The sequence below is a fragment of the Sciurus vulgaris genome, assembly GCF_902686455.1.
Source record: "Sciurus vulgaris genome assembly, chromosome: 4".
NCBI lineage: Eukaryota > Metazoa > Chordata > Mammalia > Rodentia > Sciuridae > Sciurus > Sciurus vulgaris.
The window spans coordinates 134240098-134256722 of record NC_136464.1 but is presented as its reverse complement, the minus strand read 5'-3'; positions in this window follow the sequence as shown (position 1 = coordinate 134256722).

Here is a 16625-nt window from a genome sequence, read left to right as displayed (position 1 = left end):
ACTTCACAAATTACTTATCCATTCATCTGTTGATGGGCATTTATTTTTTGTCTACCTTTTGGCTACTATTAAAAATTGCTTCTGTAATTATTTGTGTATGAGTTCCTATGTAGACATAATCCTTTCTTTCTCTTGGATACTTTTATAGGAGAGGAATTTCTGGGTTACATGGTAATCCTATGCTTTACTTTTTGAGAAACAACAGATTGTTTTTCACAATGGTTAAACCATTTTGCATTTCTACCAATGGTGTACAAGTATTTCTTTTTACTCTATATCTTTCTTTGCCAATACTAATTTTTTTTATTTTCTCAGTTAAAATCATCATAGCGATATGAAGCAATATCAGACAATTTTAATTTAAATATCATTAATAACCAATGATGTCAAGTGCTTCTTGTCATTTGTATACTTTCTTTAATGAAATGTCCATTCCATAATTTGCTAATTTTCACTGGATTTGTGTGTTCTTGTTGAATTATAACAGTTCTTTATATATTGTAGATATTAGCATTTAGACATATGATATATAATTTGGAGTATTATCCCTCAATCTGTCAGCTGTGCTTTCACAATCTTGATGATATTCTTTTCCGTACAAATATTTTAATTTTTATGCAGTCCTACTTTGTTATGCTTTTATTGTCAAATCTAAGTAAACACCCATTGCCAAATTCGTGGTCATGAATATTTACCTCATTTTGTCTTCTAAAAATATTCATAATCATATCATCTACAATTACAGTTTTACTTCGTCCTTTCCAATTTGGATGCCCTTGTTTTGTGCCCGATCTTAAAGTTACCAAACCTGAAACAAGGACATGTCTGTAATCACAGTCACTAGGGAGGCTAAAGCAGAAGAATTGCACATTCAAAGTCAGCCTGGGTGATCTAGCAAAATAAAATAAAATGACCAGGGATATAGCCAGGGATAGAGAGCTGGCGCTGGCTTAGTGGTCTAGAAGCTCTGGATACTGTCAAAAAAAAAAAAAAAAAAAAAACCTGTGTGATTTTCATATATACTCTTTATCATATTAAAGAAATTTGTTTCTAACCCTATTTTTTATTGTGTTTTAATCATCAGTGTTGCCAAATGTTTTTTCACCCTCTATTGGGTTGATGTGTTTTCTTTTTTCTCCCTTTACTGCCTCAATGTAGAATAGTACATTGGTGAATTTTCTTTTGTTGAAATAATTTTAAATTCCTGTGATAGATCTATTTGATCATAGTATATAGATCTTTTAATATGCAGCCAAATTCACTTAGCTAGTTTTGTTGTTGCTGCTGAGGATTTTTATAGTTATATTCATGATGAAAACTGGATTTTAGTTGTCTTCTGATTTTTTTTTTATATCAGAGTAATGATAGCCTGATAGAATGTGTTACAAACTATGCCCTTCTCTGATGTTTGTTTTAAAGAGATTGAGGATGTTGTTCATTATTCTTTGAATATTTGGTGCAATTCAGTATGAAGCCATTTGGTCATGAACTTTTCTTTCTTGAGAAGTTTTTGAATACTGATTTAATATCTTTATTTTTATAGGTCTTTTAATAGCTTTTACTTCCTTTCACTTTTTTGTTCATTTAATTTTGCCTATCCAAACTTTCAACATGAGCATACAGTATGTGTTGATGAAATCAGAACAATTAGAAGTTCCTCCTCCTCATTTCTATGTTTGGTATTTTCAAAATCCTCTCTTCCAGGTTATCCTAAAATATGTAATAGGATATGATAATCATCTCACTGCACTGCAGAATACAAGAACTTATTCCTCCTATTTGACTGAGTTTTAGGTCTCATTACCCAACCTCTCCTTATCTACCCTACCACACGCTTTGCCCAGTCTCTAGTAATCACCATCCTTCACTACTCTACATTTGAACCAATATTTTCAGCTTCCACATATGATAGAGAACATATATACATACATACTTGTCTTTCTGTGTCTGATTTGTTTTATATAACATATCTTTCAATTGCATACATTTTGCTGCAACTAAAAGGAATTTATTTTTCTTCATGGCTGGACAAAAGTCCATATTTTACACAAACTACGTTTTCTTTACCCATTCATCTGTTAATGAGTACCTAAGTTGATTCCTAATCTTAGATATTGTGAATATTCTCATGGTGTTATAGTTCAGATCTGGAATGTCCTTCAGATTCACATACAGTTCACACACACACACACACACACACACACACACACACACACACATATGGTTCTCTGTAGTACCCTAATATAATGGTAAAATACAAATAGTTTTTTTAAAAGTTAAGGAAGGAAGAAAATGTTTCCTGTTTCACCATTTCTATTGGTTCCTAGAAGGAAATAATTTAAGTAGAAAAAAAATTGAAAATAAGTGATAAAACTTACCTCTTCACAGACTACCTATTGGAGCACAATTATTCAATAGAAAAATAATGAGAACCACAACAAATGTGGAGAAGCAATACCAAAAACTAAAAATATGAAAAAGGTAAAATAACTTGATAATATATTTGTTTCAAATATACAACATACATCTTAAAATAATAAATATTGTCATAGTTACAGTGTTATCACACAGACTTCAAATATAGCATGCATTTGACTTCACAGTGCATCTCAGTTTGTATCAACCCCTTCCCAGTTGCTCAATAACCACAAGTAATGAATAGCTGCAACCCATGCAGCTCAGTATTTGAAAATTCGAATGAATTCAAAAAGCAACATTTAGTAAGTTCACTGCATACAAGAAAATCAAAATTTTTTAATAAAAATTAAGCAAGCTTTCTTTTGAATTCTTCGGATCATAAATTAGGAAAACGTCAGCATCATTAATTTTATAGTTTTTCAAAATTTATCTCTTTCTATAAAAATATTTCATTTTGGCTAAGAAGATTAGGGTTTTACCAGCCTCCTTTTACTATATCACATATTGCTGGCTAACAGATGAACAATTCATGAAAACACTGAAAGAAATAATCGTACTCTTAATGTAAAGCAGTCTTACCTCCCTTCACTAATTATTCCCCAAACTTGAATACCATTTGGAAACCTTTAGAACTATCCAATAAAACCTTCTGTAAGAGATAATTTAGACAGTACACCTAAATAGTGGTAACATTTTAGGTTTTAAGAAGACAGTTATACATGCAGAATAATCATCAGTGTGTTTGGATTCTACATCTAAAAACTGTTGTTGCAAAAAGCAAACAGAGTCTTTAAAAGTGCTCAGAATCATAGTTTACTGCCTGAATAAATGTGTACTTGTTATATTTTAATTTACAGCATATTTTGTTTGTTTAGTTTATTCACATTACACTCTTATAGAACCCATTTTTCTTATTTAAATGAGATAAAATGTGTTGCTTATAATATCAAACAAGAAGAAATTCAGAAATGGTGAATTTGAGTTTTACTCAAATTAAAAGAAAGTGAAATCATCTCAAAATGCATTTCCAAATCTTTCTTAGAAGCACTAAATCTATAATTATTAAATGATGTTCCAAAATGAATGTTTCCAAAATCAAATTACTCAACCCAGAGAGAAAACACATGTCTCTTTTTCAAAAATATTTCTTAGCTTTTAAATTTCTACTTTACCTTCTAAATTCCCAAGAAGGGATAAGTGTGCACAATATTTTTTAGCTGAACTCATATAAAATCCCATGGGAACATTGATTATCTAAAAAATATTTGGGAAAATGGCCTAGAATATTATCTTTTATTCTTTAAAGAACTAAGAATATTTTTATTGTCTCACAATTTGGTATGGGTATATAGATATAGACATCTAAAATATTTTAAACTATCATAATTTTTTCTTATTATTTTAAATGTTTGGACCAAATGTGCCAAAAAATATTGGCAGTTTGTATGCACTATTTACAAATTATAGTAAAATAAACAAAAACATTGAGGAGAAAATGTGCTAGCCATATAGAAAATAAAAGTTTCAATATTTACATTATTTTTATAAACAGATCTCAATATATACCTCCTTAGTATTTCTATCTAACGTTCCTTTCTTCTGTTTATGTCATATTTAGATTTTTTCCCATCTGGGCAGTTCAAAGGCCATTTTCATCAAGTTTTCAACGAATAATCAGTATGATTTTCAACAAAGATTCCATATAATGAAAACAAATATCTGTGTTTTTACAGGTCACTAGATAGGTGAGATAATTTGAAAGAAAAAAAAAATGTCCAGACATAAAAATTTTAATTGCTTAATAACATTCAAATATTCAGGTATCTTCAGGAATGTCACTGTTTTAATAACTAAACAAAATTAGGAAAAGCATTTTTTGACATACTTGGAATTTTTTCCTTCATAGAACTAACCAAAATAGCACATGTAATTATAGTGATCTTTTCAGAACAGAAAAAAAAAAAAAATTCACATTCTCAGAAAATGGTTTCAAACACATGGGGTTCCATCTGCTACCTGCTCCACTTTTAAAGTGCAAAACCCATACCATGGTGGAGACAGTAAGCTGCATTCAGAATGTGAGAGGAGCTCTGTCTACTTACTCTGCAACCTATAGGTACTTTCCTGCATAGATGGGTAATGATCTGCCCTGATCATGCACCTTTCCCCCACCTCAGTAAAACCTGCTTTAATAGCTTGCCACATTTACTTAATTATGTATCCTTGTTACATTGTGATTAAAGCATTGATATTTCAAGAGGGCCCTGTAAAAACAAATTTATTACCTGAAACTTTCATTTCATAACCTATTTCTCCCTGCTTAGTATGTCAGGCTAGCACAGTGATTCATTAATTTCTGGTTTTAGGAGACCTTTATGTTACAGGGATGGAGCCATCTAAGAAACTCAGGAAGCATAAAGGCCCCCCTTCAAATCCCTTTTCTTTCCATTGAATCAGAAAGGTTTCCGACGTGTCACTTAAAGTAAAAGGCATGACTTCAGTAGAGGGGATAGGAAAGAGAAAAGGGGGAAACTCTTGAGGGAGAAAGTGGGTCCTCTCTAAGAGGATAGGGACAACTGGCCTCTCCTGTCTCTCATTTTATTGGTGGTCCTAAAGAAGTCTTCAGAGAGCCTCAACCAGGTCCACGTCTTGACTTTATTTTTTAGTGGGGGCGGTTATCTAGGATTGACCACTAAACCATGTCCCCAGCTCTATTTTGTATTTTATTTAGAGCAGGATCTCAACGAGTTACTTATCACCTCACTTTTGCTGAGGCTGGTTTTGAACTCGCATTCCTCCTGCCTCAGCTTCTGGAGTCAGCTTGCTGGGATTACAGGTCTCCACCACAGCACCTGGCTCACCTCTTGATTTCTGACTGCCAGCAGGATAATATCAGACTTCAAGGTCCCACTGCCATGACAACTCTAGGTTATTTTGGCCCATGCTGTCCAGTTCTAGTTGAAAATTGTTCTGACATATTTTATAGGTAAGGGGAATTATCCATATCTCCCTGAATTCCGGGACTGATCTGTGTAAGGGTCCATTGTGACCTTTCCCCACATACAATACCTTCAGGGTAGTCTTTATTGGCATTTTGGAGTCTGCCTTTCTCCTGCAGTTAACAGGTAGTTTGCTGAGGATGTAATGCATCCTGTGGACTAAAGTCAGGCAAAACTGCATGTAAATTTCTTTTTAAAGTGAAAGTATGTGGGGATCAACACAGTGGGCCCATTTTATGGAATTATTCCCTTAACCTCATGCTCCCACCTCTCATGTCTGTCTGTCCCCTATCGTCTAGACTCTCAAAATTTCTTACGGATCCCAATGAGTTTTGACATATGTGGGACATAGCTATATATATTTACTATTAGAAATTGAAACTGATAAATTTGAATGTATGAATTTATTAACTAACTTAAAATAACAATAAGCCAATAGATTAATAACATAAATATTATATCATAATGAAAGAAATAGATTTTCTAAAACAAAAATGTTGATAGATGTCATTATTTTATATTTTTCCAACTCATTAATTACTAAAGAAGACAACTATGTTATCATATTAGATCTAAATTCAAACATTTTAATAATATTGCATCCTATGGAAAACCAAACAATTGTAAAGTGTTTTTGAATGAATATATAACCTACAAGTAATACTGGAGACACTTTACAACAGCTAGACCTTTTCACAGTACACATCAAAATAAATTTTCTGGTCAAGTAAATGCGTAAAATGTCTCCAGGTTAAGCAGAGTACATACGCTAATATTGAAAGAACAGGGGCTAGAAATAAGATCCTGAAGATTTCAGTGGACACTGGGAATATGCATTGAGAAGAATGGAGTTCAGAGGAAGTTCCAAAGTCAAACTTGACTAATATTTTCAGATATTCTCTGAGGTAGTTCTGTTATGGGCCAGGTTATATGGACAATGACCAAACAGACTCCATGTCATCCTGAGACTCCTTGTCATGTAGGAAATGCTTCTTCTGTGGGAACACCCCGCCTCTGTACCCATCAGCAGTTGCTTGGCATAGCGTGTTTGGCAACATAAAATGGCAATTCTTATATAATGTAAAATTGTTCTCTTTTTGGTTCCTATTTTATTTGAACAATGTATCCTGTCAGTGAACAATTGTCTAGATGTTAGTAACCATTCTTCAACTTGTACCTTACAAAGGTCATTTTGACCCGCTTCCCCTTCTGCTTATGATTTTACATCTCATGATGTTAATTTGTAGTTTTGAATCATAGCAACAGCCACTTATGATTAATGTACCAACATGCTTTACTTATGGTGTAAAAACCCCTGCAACATCATGCTCAGGGCTGTTCTCCCAATAGCCATTTTTGGTCTTGTGAGAGAAAGACAGTTAGCTAACAAAGACTCTCAAATTTGGACTTCTCAGTGGTGATTGGTCTGTTTTTAAGTTGTGCCCCACAACAATTTTTAACTTGTACTCTACTAGGGTCATTTTTGACCCACTTCCCCTTATGCTTATGATTTTAGTTCTCATGATATTTGTTTGTAGTTTTGAATCATAGCAATGACAACTTATGATTAATGTACTGACATGCTTTACTTATAGTATAAATGATGTACTCTAGCCCTTGGAGGGAGTCAAAGGGTGTAGACTTTCAGCCTGCCTCTCCGTCCTGCCAGCAGGTGAATCTGGACCACCAGCCGGTTAAAGATGGGTACATCTCCTGCTTTAAGATCAACTCAGTGATTTATTGCAATCTTGCTGTAACAGTTCTATCAAATCTATTGATAATTATTGAGATAGAATGCTTTCCTTGACTTTTATTTTTATTTAGGTTCATTTCTTATATTGAAATTGAGACACTACCAAGAAATTACAGAGTACATTTTATAGACCTTTTTCTACACTATAACCACAAGAAAACAATACTGACTGCTGAAAAGTTTCACCATGTCTATGATGTGAATTTAATTCTCTCCCAAGAAACTGCATCTCTTTTCAGAACACGGCAAACAAGGTGGTGCCATAAAAGTTATTGAGCTCAACTATGAATAATTATTTTCTTCTTAGAAAAAATACAATCTAGAGGCTGGGGTTATAGCTTAGAGTGAAATTTCTTGTCTAGCATATGGAATGTGTGGGGTCTGATCCCAAGTACCACACACACATGCACACACACACATACATACACACACACTCACACACACACACATACCAGTCTAATCTTCAGAAGCTACAAAAGCTGAAACAAGGTAATAACTCAGTTACTTATCTGAAACCACATACTTCAACATATTTTCTTTATATTTGTTTTATTTACCAGTTCTTTATAGGAATGTAAAATACAAATATAATTATATTCTTTGTCGGAAAGTCTTAAAGATATATTGTAGACAAAATCTGAATTCTATATGTAATGTTTTACTTTTTGTAAACAACTTAATTTGTTCCTATCAAAAGAGATGATTACAGAAACAACTTGTATTTAAAACACAAAGTCTTAAAAATTAAAACTTTTAGCATACATAAAAAATACAGTAACCACACATTATGGTTTGGATGTGATGTGTCCTCCAAATACTCACATGTGATACAGTGCAAGAAGGTTCAGAGGAGAAATGATTGGGTTGTAAGAGTCTTAACCTAATCAGTGATTTAATCCCTTCATAGGGGTTAACTGAGTGGTAACTCAAGTGATAGGGTGTGACTGGAAGAGACGGGAATTGTGAAAAAGCTTTGGGTATATATATGAATCTGGTGAGTGAACTCTCTCTCTGTTTCTTAATTACCAGGATGTGAGCTACTTCCCTCTGTCACAGTTTCCTGCCCTGATGTTCAGTCTCACCTTGAGCCCCAAGAAATGGAGTCTGCCTTTTATAAACTAAGACCTCTGAAACCAAGAACCCTCAAATAAACTTTTCCTCCTCTAAAATTGTTCTGGTTAGGTCCTCCAGTCACAGCAGCAAAATAAATAAATAAATAAACAAACAAACAAATAAATAAATAAATAAAACACCACATAATTACACAAATATAAACAAAATTCTATAACACATCATAGTTTATAAAAGGATCCATATGTAATACTGTGAAACAACTTCAAGTCTTACCTTATGCATAAATTTCTTTTATGAGAAAATAATATTTTTAACTGTGGTCAGAGTGAAAGAATAAAAGAAGAAAGGAAGAACATTTGAGATGTCATTTTAAGTTAGAAATCGATGTTCAATTTAGATTATTCTAAATTTTAACTACATTTTAACTTAAGTAAAAAGTATAAAATGATTTTCATGTAAAATGCTAATAATATACAATATATTAAAACATAAAATCAGGAAAGGTTATTCCATAAGATAATTGGTTATTAAGCACAGAATTTCTTGAATAAATGTAAGCATAGTAGTTGAAAAGAGAATTGCTATGGTCAAATGGGTCATAAGGCTGTTGCACAATGTTATAATGGAAACCGGACTCAAGAGAGAGCTTCAGATTTGTTCCTGTATTTTCAGAGACAGTCAAGTCAAACACTGGTGTATAAGATTTTTGATTGCCCTTTCCACATAAACTCAACTAGTGTATCACCAGGAGGGTAAGATCTCTCACATCCATCCTAATGTTCCAACCTCAAACTCAGAGCTAACATTGAGGACCACACAAGAAAGACATTCCACTCTCTAGTACTTCTACTGTACAGCTCTGGGAAAAGAAAGTAAGACTCCAGAGAATGACGCCTGCCTTTGTAACAGAAAACACAATCTTAGAGATCTTGCCATTAATAAGTGAAGGGATATCATACACGTGAGCATTGCAAAGCAAATTTCTACAGGAACTAAGAGCTGCCACTGGTTAACAATCAGTCCATCTGTTCTGTGGGTTTACCAGACACTGAATAGCAGACCAGGTACAGTTGTTACCTGTACTTTACTAGGAGGTAAGAAAATATTTGAGAAGGACATCAACATTTGTATATTGGTGCAAAGTATCATGAACTCCTATTTTTTGGTAAAAACCCACCTTGAGCTTAATAGAAGTTACACATCAAAATTGAATGTAAAGAAATAATTCCAAAAGTTCTTTTTATAAGAAATTATCAAACTTTTTAAAGAAATGGACTCAGTACTGGAGTTGTAGCTCAGTACTTGCCTAGTATTCACGAGGCACTGGGTTTGATCCTCAGCACCGCATAAAATTAAGTAAATAAAATAAAGGTATTGTGTCCATCTACAATTAAAAAATATTTTTAAAGAGAAAGAAATGGACTCAGTTGGTGCATTACATTAAATATGGATGGGTTTTCAGACATGAGTTTAGAAGTATTATTGTTATTGTCCCTACATTTGTTAACACTGCAATTTGGGGACATGTGACTCTTTGGTGTATATAATCAAACCTGAATATCATTCTTACCTCTCCTGGACTTGGCAATTGAGAAGAAACTACAGAAATAATATCACCATTTTATTGTTCCCATTTGTTCACCCCTTTTTTATTCCTTCTCATATATCTCACATATGGTGTTCCAAATTTTAGCAGCAACAGTGCAGGTAACATATACTTACAACAGGTGTTCATGAATAAAATCAAATAAAAAGGTAACAGCTCTTAGATTTTGCAGTAAAATAGAGTTCCCACTGTTGAGTTTTCCAAGCAGCTTTGGAGTTTGCTCCCCACAGCTATTGCACAGCACAAACATATGGAATCTAAACAATAGAAAGCATTGCAGCCTATCCGGCTTTGGAAAGGACATTCACATCTTTGCATTCTCAGCCTTGTTTTCATTTACATACACTTAATCACAATGCATGTTATTTAATCCTCATATTAACACTGGTTAGTTATTATCCCTATTTCCATACAAAGTGAAACTGCTAAAAGTTTTTTTTAAAAAAAGGTAATAAAACAGAGCTTACATATAAACTCAAATCTTTTTACAGGCACTCTTGAAAATGTTTTTTCACCTACTTTCCCTACTACATTTGTGTTAATAGATAAAGAATTCAATGACAACTCACTGTGTAAATACGAGCGATATTCCCCATGAAGATGTACTGATTTTCAAGAGTTGTAAATAACATTAATAAAAATTATTCCTAAATTGGCTTTCTCAAAATATCTACTTTGGTAATATGATTGTTTTCACAGTTTTTTTAAATCAACGTATAATCTGTATCACATGACAATGCTTCACATTTCATATTGTTTTGGAATTGATTAACTGTGTGAGTCATGCATCTCCAATCAAGTTTTAAGGTCCTAGAGAGTGTATGTTTTTCATTCTATTCCAAAAACCCTTAGCTTGTTACATATGGAACAATAAGACAATTTTCATAACAAAATACAGTCCAATCCAAAGCATGAGCTAAAAAAATGTCTTGCTCACAGTAATTTATAAAAACGTTTAACTAATTCATCGCTAGAGAAAGATTAATCAGAAAGAACATTTAGTTAAATTCCTTCACATAGCTTTATAAGAAAAGAAGCATTTTTATTGTTTTTTTTTTTTTTTTTTTTTTTTGCGGTGCTGGGGATCGAACCCACGGTCTTGTGCTTGCAAGGCAAGCACTCTACTGACTGAGCTATCTCCCCAGCCCTATATTGCTGTTTTCTTTTAAAAAAAATCTAATACCAATATCATTTAGATCTAATCTTGAGTAGACATTTTAAGAAAGTACTGCTCTGTTTGTACGTTAAAATAGCAAGCAAATTTTCATTAGATATAAGCTTCAACAAACACAAATAAAACTTACTATGTGAATATGTGATCAAAGGGAAATCCTAATAAGAAAATTTTAGCATCATAAAAAATAATCATTGAAGATCTGCATTCTATGTATCTCAGTATTATATGTTAAAGTGACTTAACTAAATAATTAGAAATATTTTCAGCTAGAAATAATCCCCTTAAGAACTTGTGAGAGCAAAATATGTACCATATTTCTTTATTTTCCTTTTTAACACTCAATATGTAGAATGCCGTAGTCACTTTTCTTCATCTGAATCTCTTTCCATAGTGTGCTGATTCAAACTCATTCCAAACCCAGTCCTTATGGTCTCTCCTCCTTTGCCAGATTTCCCACTGCACCTTTTAAGATTTCATTTGTATGGTTAACACTCCCCCTGCACTCATCTGAGTGTGTGTGTGTGTGTGTGTGTGTGTGTGTGTGTGTGTGTTTGTGTGTGTGTGTGTGTGTGTGTGTGTGCTTTTACAACTGTATGAAAAATAATCAGGTTGACAGTTTGGTAATCTTATTCCACCATTTGTAGTTCATCTGTAGATCTTGAGAGAGGTCAATGTTCAATGATAACCAGTACATTGAGTTTTTCTGGTGAATCTTCATCCTCATTATGTTTTCCAAATAACCACACATGGATTCCACAGGAAATGTTCCTTATGTCTTTGGTCCAGCTTCATTGAGCCTGGTGGCAATGCCACCTCTGCCATTCCCATCTCCTTCATGGAAAATTTCCAAATCTTGTCAAATGCTTGAGGAGCATGCTTCTCAAAGCCTGCTTCATGATGCACCTGTGAATATTGCTGGTGTTCTCTCAGGTCATCTCCTTGTTCATGGGAGAAGAATCCTTTTTTTTTTTTCTCTCTCTCCACTTGTTTACAGGAGAGATTCCTCCTAGTGTACACTACAAGGGCACTCTAAAATTACTCTGAAACATTTTGATAAATCTTACTTTTACCTTTGAACTTAATTGAAAATCATTTCTATGAAAGCTGTTCTTTTTCATCACTCATCACAAATAAATATGAAAAGTTAGGATTGGGTCTCTGCTCTTCAATGATGTTACTACTCCATATTTTTATGAAAATATGCATATAGAAAACCCTCTGGATATATAGCTATTTTATGTGATCCACCTTCTAATTCTTTAATTCCTGTTTTTGACATATTAGGTAACTCATATCATTCCTTCAAATTTATCATGTGGTTTAGAGGTTTCATTGCATATCAGAAAAGTTCTTATTCCCTTAAGAACTTGTGAGAGTCATGACCTCCAGGTGGCATAATTCCTACATCTTCATTATTTTTCTCTTTTACATTGTGATTACAGAAGGATCTTCTATTTCTGGGTTTCTTTTACATTCTATTACTAAATCAGATAATCTTTTCTAAGTTAATCACCAAAGTGCGTTGATCATGCCTACCCTTTGACATCATTAAACTTCCATCATGTGGACTTCTCTACTTTTTCCTTCCTGGCAGCCATCCATTCACTTTCCTACCCATGCTTCATAATTTCAACAATATCTAGTCAATGACCCTAAATCCCTTGCCCATCATCCATCTCCACTATTCACCTGAATACCCTCCATCTGGTTAAATTCATTAATCCAGAGTCTTCCAGTGGTATCCTGTTTGTAACCTACACTTCTAATTCAGACTCTACTCTGCATTAAGAGTAATTTACTGTAAATACGAATTTTATCACACTCATTTCTTACATAGAACTTACCAACTTTCTAAAATCACTTTTAGCATAAAGTTCAGATTCTTATACGTTCTAAAGATATCTATATGACCTAAATTCTACCAGCTCCACAGATTCATCTTTCACCATTGACTTTCCTTCACTCCTTTCTTTCTCTTCAAGTCCTTTTTATTTGATCCTCTGCATACCTGTGGCCGTATTTTTGTTTCTCTTTACTACCCTAGATTTTAATTATGGTTTGGGTCTCAGCTTAAACATCAGTTCTTCCAGGGAACCTTACACATCTACCCCGTGCATGAGGACATAGATATTCCTACAGTATATTTACATAACACTGAGCATATCTACTCTTTCAGCACTATAACTGTCCTTGTTTAAATGTTTTTTCTCTCCACTGGCCTTAAATTCCTTGAACATTAGTTCTCATTTTCCTCAAAATCTACACCTCACTTATTGTGGATGCTTAATATATATTATTAATGAGAAATGAATTTCCAACTAATATTATAGAAGAAAGATCAAAGACTAAAACATGAATTACTCTTTGAAAATGTTAAATTTTGAGATGTGAAAATTAACATGAGATATGTACAAACATTATTTCTTATAATTATAGAAACAGCAATAATTGATGTAAATACTTAAATATATTTTTGCTTATATGAGCTTTTTCCATTTATAACATATGTATGTATAGCATATATACACGAGTCTCAATTATTGCTCAGTGTGTTACATTTTTTTTAGTGTTATAATGTAATTATCTAATGTTAAAAACTTTATTAAAATATTAAAAAGAACCAGGTCTAATTCATCCTCCTTTCCCATCTGACAACAAGGTACATCTTAGGGACAATCCCGTGTGGACATTTCTAAAGCCCTCCTATTCTTCCCAATGTATCAGAAGTGTACATACCTTTCGAATATCCTCTAGCCTCTCTTTCTTAGAAATGGAATCTTACTTTATTAGTAAAGCTATAATTCCAGAAACAATAATAATAGCCTCCATTGCAAATAAATATGGGCATATGCCTGAGTTGTAACCAGTGAGATGCACAAGCAAGTGTCTCTGAAAGGCTGGGTAGACAGCTAGGAGGTATACTTTTTGACTACTTCCAACTTTTACTTTTCCCTTTCTCATAAAAGGAGCACATGTCAGTGATAATTCTGTCAAATTTCTTGTATTATGAATTGACTTTGAGGAAAGAAATAGCATTGTACAAATGTAAAACAGATGATACAAGGAATTTAAGTCCTTTTAAATCAGTCAAGCTTGCAAGATTCAAAAGGAATACCATAATTGGGTTGAATATGATTAATTGTCATTTGAAATTAATTTCTACCTCCTCAGAATTTCTCTGCACTACACATCTTACAAATCTGAAAACTACATTTCCCAGACATCATTACAGTATTGTGTATGAAAAGGTAGGTTTTTAAATTAGATGAATTTCTATCAGACTTGGAAAGTACTAACCTGAAATCCATCAGTTTTCTTCAAAGGACATAAAACCGGATGTATAGTGCAAACACTACTTATTTGGCACATTTTTTTCTTAGTACCAAACTTGATATCACTGGGCCTGTTGTGTCCAGGCTTCCTATTGTTGCTTGACCTCCTCGTTACCTTTTGACACAATCGATTACCTCTCTTTCTTGCTATGTTTTATTTGTTTGGCACTTAAGACACCCTCTTATTTTTCTTTCATTATTATCATTCACTCACATTCATTATTCCTTGCTTGTTCTCCTGGAACCCCTCACTTCTAAAGACTGGGAAGCTCCAATACTTGAGTCTTGATTTTTATATTTACCATCCTTTCTTGCCTGTTTCAACCATCTCATGATGTTTTATACTAGTATTCAAATGTATATTCTCATTGTAGTTCTCTGTTCTTGGAGTCTGACTTAAATTTTCAAATGTCTATTTGATATTTATACTTAAATATCTAATAGGTATCTCAAACGGAATTAATTTAAAAATCAAACTGATTTGTTTTTTCCTCAAAATATTTTTTTCTATAATCTTTCTCTTATCAGTTCACAGCAACTTCATTTTTCTAGTCACTTGGGCAAAAATTTTAGAGTAAATTGATTCTCTTAGAGTAAATTGCTTTCACTACTTTCTATAACGAATCTGTCAAGTAATACCATTGGTTCTACCCTAAAATTCTAAACAGAATCCAAAATATTTTACCACAGACACACCTATCATCTTGATTCGAGTAAATACCAATCGTTTATCATCTGAATCTGTAAAAGCCTCATAACCTCTCCAACTGCTTCTGCTTTTACTTCTGCAGTCTATTTTGTACAGAAAAATTTAATTGCATAAAATTTATATAAGTAAACTACATACATTATTGCTACACATTACTTTTCTAACAGCTATGCCTGAGATTTTGAGTTGAACGTAAGTGTACCATTCATAAATTTAAATAGACATATACAATCAGATGACCATTGCCCCATACAAAATAAAGCAGAGTTACAGTGACAATACCCCAGAATGTTCTTTGATGGTTTTTGTTCAGACAGTTTTCATTTCCCATGTGTTATATTTTCATGGAGTAGTTTTACTTCTTCTTGAACCTAATATAAAATAAGAATATAGAATGTATTACTATCTTTGGCTTCTTTTGCTAGCATAATTTTTCTGATATTTGTGTTATTTATGAATTACTAGTTCATCTCTTTTTAAATGATGACTAGTATCATATGATCATAGGATAATTTATGTAATGATTTCCTACTTGATGGGTTTTGGATTGCCTACAGTTTGAGAATATAATGAATATTCAAACACAAGTCTTTCTGTGGAAATATGTTTTTGTTTCCCTGGATAAATAACTAAGAGTGAGATGACTGAATCTTAGGCTTCCTATATATTTGACTCCTTTAGAAACTCTAGTTTTCAAACAGTGTGTCACTTTACTTTCCAGCAGTGAAGTTTGACATTTTGAGTTGTCCCACATCATCACCAATATTGGTTTAATTTAGTCATGATAAAAATATTAAATAGCATATAATTGTGGTTTAAATCTTCAGTTTCCTGATGAATAATAGAACTGAGCATATTGTGTGTGTTTTTGGTCACCTGTGAATTTTCTTTTGCAAAATGTCTCTTCAAGCCTTTGGCTCCTTCTTTATTGGGGTATTTGTCTTTTGTCATTTAGATATCAAGTGTTTGTCAGATGGAGTTTTATTATATACTTGTATTGAAATGTTTTTTCCCACAGTCTGCATGACGAATTTCTTTTATAGTAAGAAATTCTAATTTTCAATAGACACTATATGCCATTTGTTTTTAGTTTGTAAATCAATTAACTTTTTAATTGACATATAATATTTGTAAATATTTATGAACTACAATGTGAAGTTTGATTCACATATGCAGTGAATGTTTTGGTGTTCATTCATTCTGCATCTCCTCTTACTTTCTTTTAACTACTGGTTGAGAAAATATTCTACATTCTCTAAGCTTTATAGTTTTAGATTTTGCAACAGATGTGATGAGAAACAGCAAGAGAAAGGTCAGTACAGCTTGGAGCTTTGGCCGCTGCAGCTGCAACAATAGACTTGCCACACTCAGTTGATTTTTTGTGAGGTGTAAGGTTGGATTCATGATTCAATTTTTGCTCTGTTTATCCAGTTATTCCAAGACCATGTATTGAAAAAACTTCATTTTCTTCATGCAATTAAGTTAGAACTTTGTTGAAAATTGAATGTTTGTTTTGTTTTCTATTGATCCCATAGAAAATTATTATTAACTTAAGAG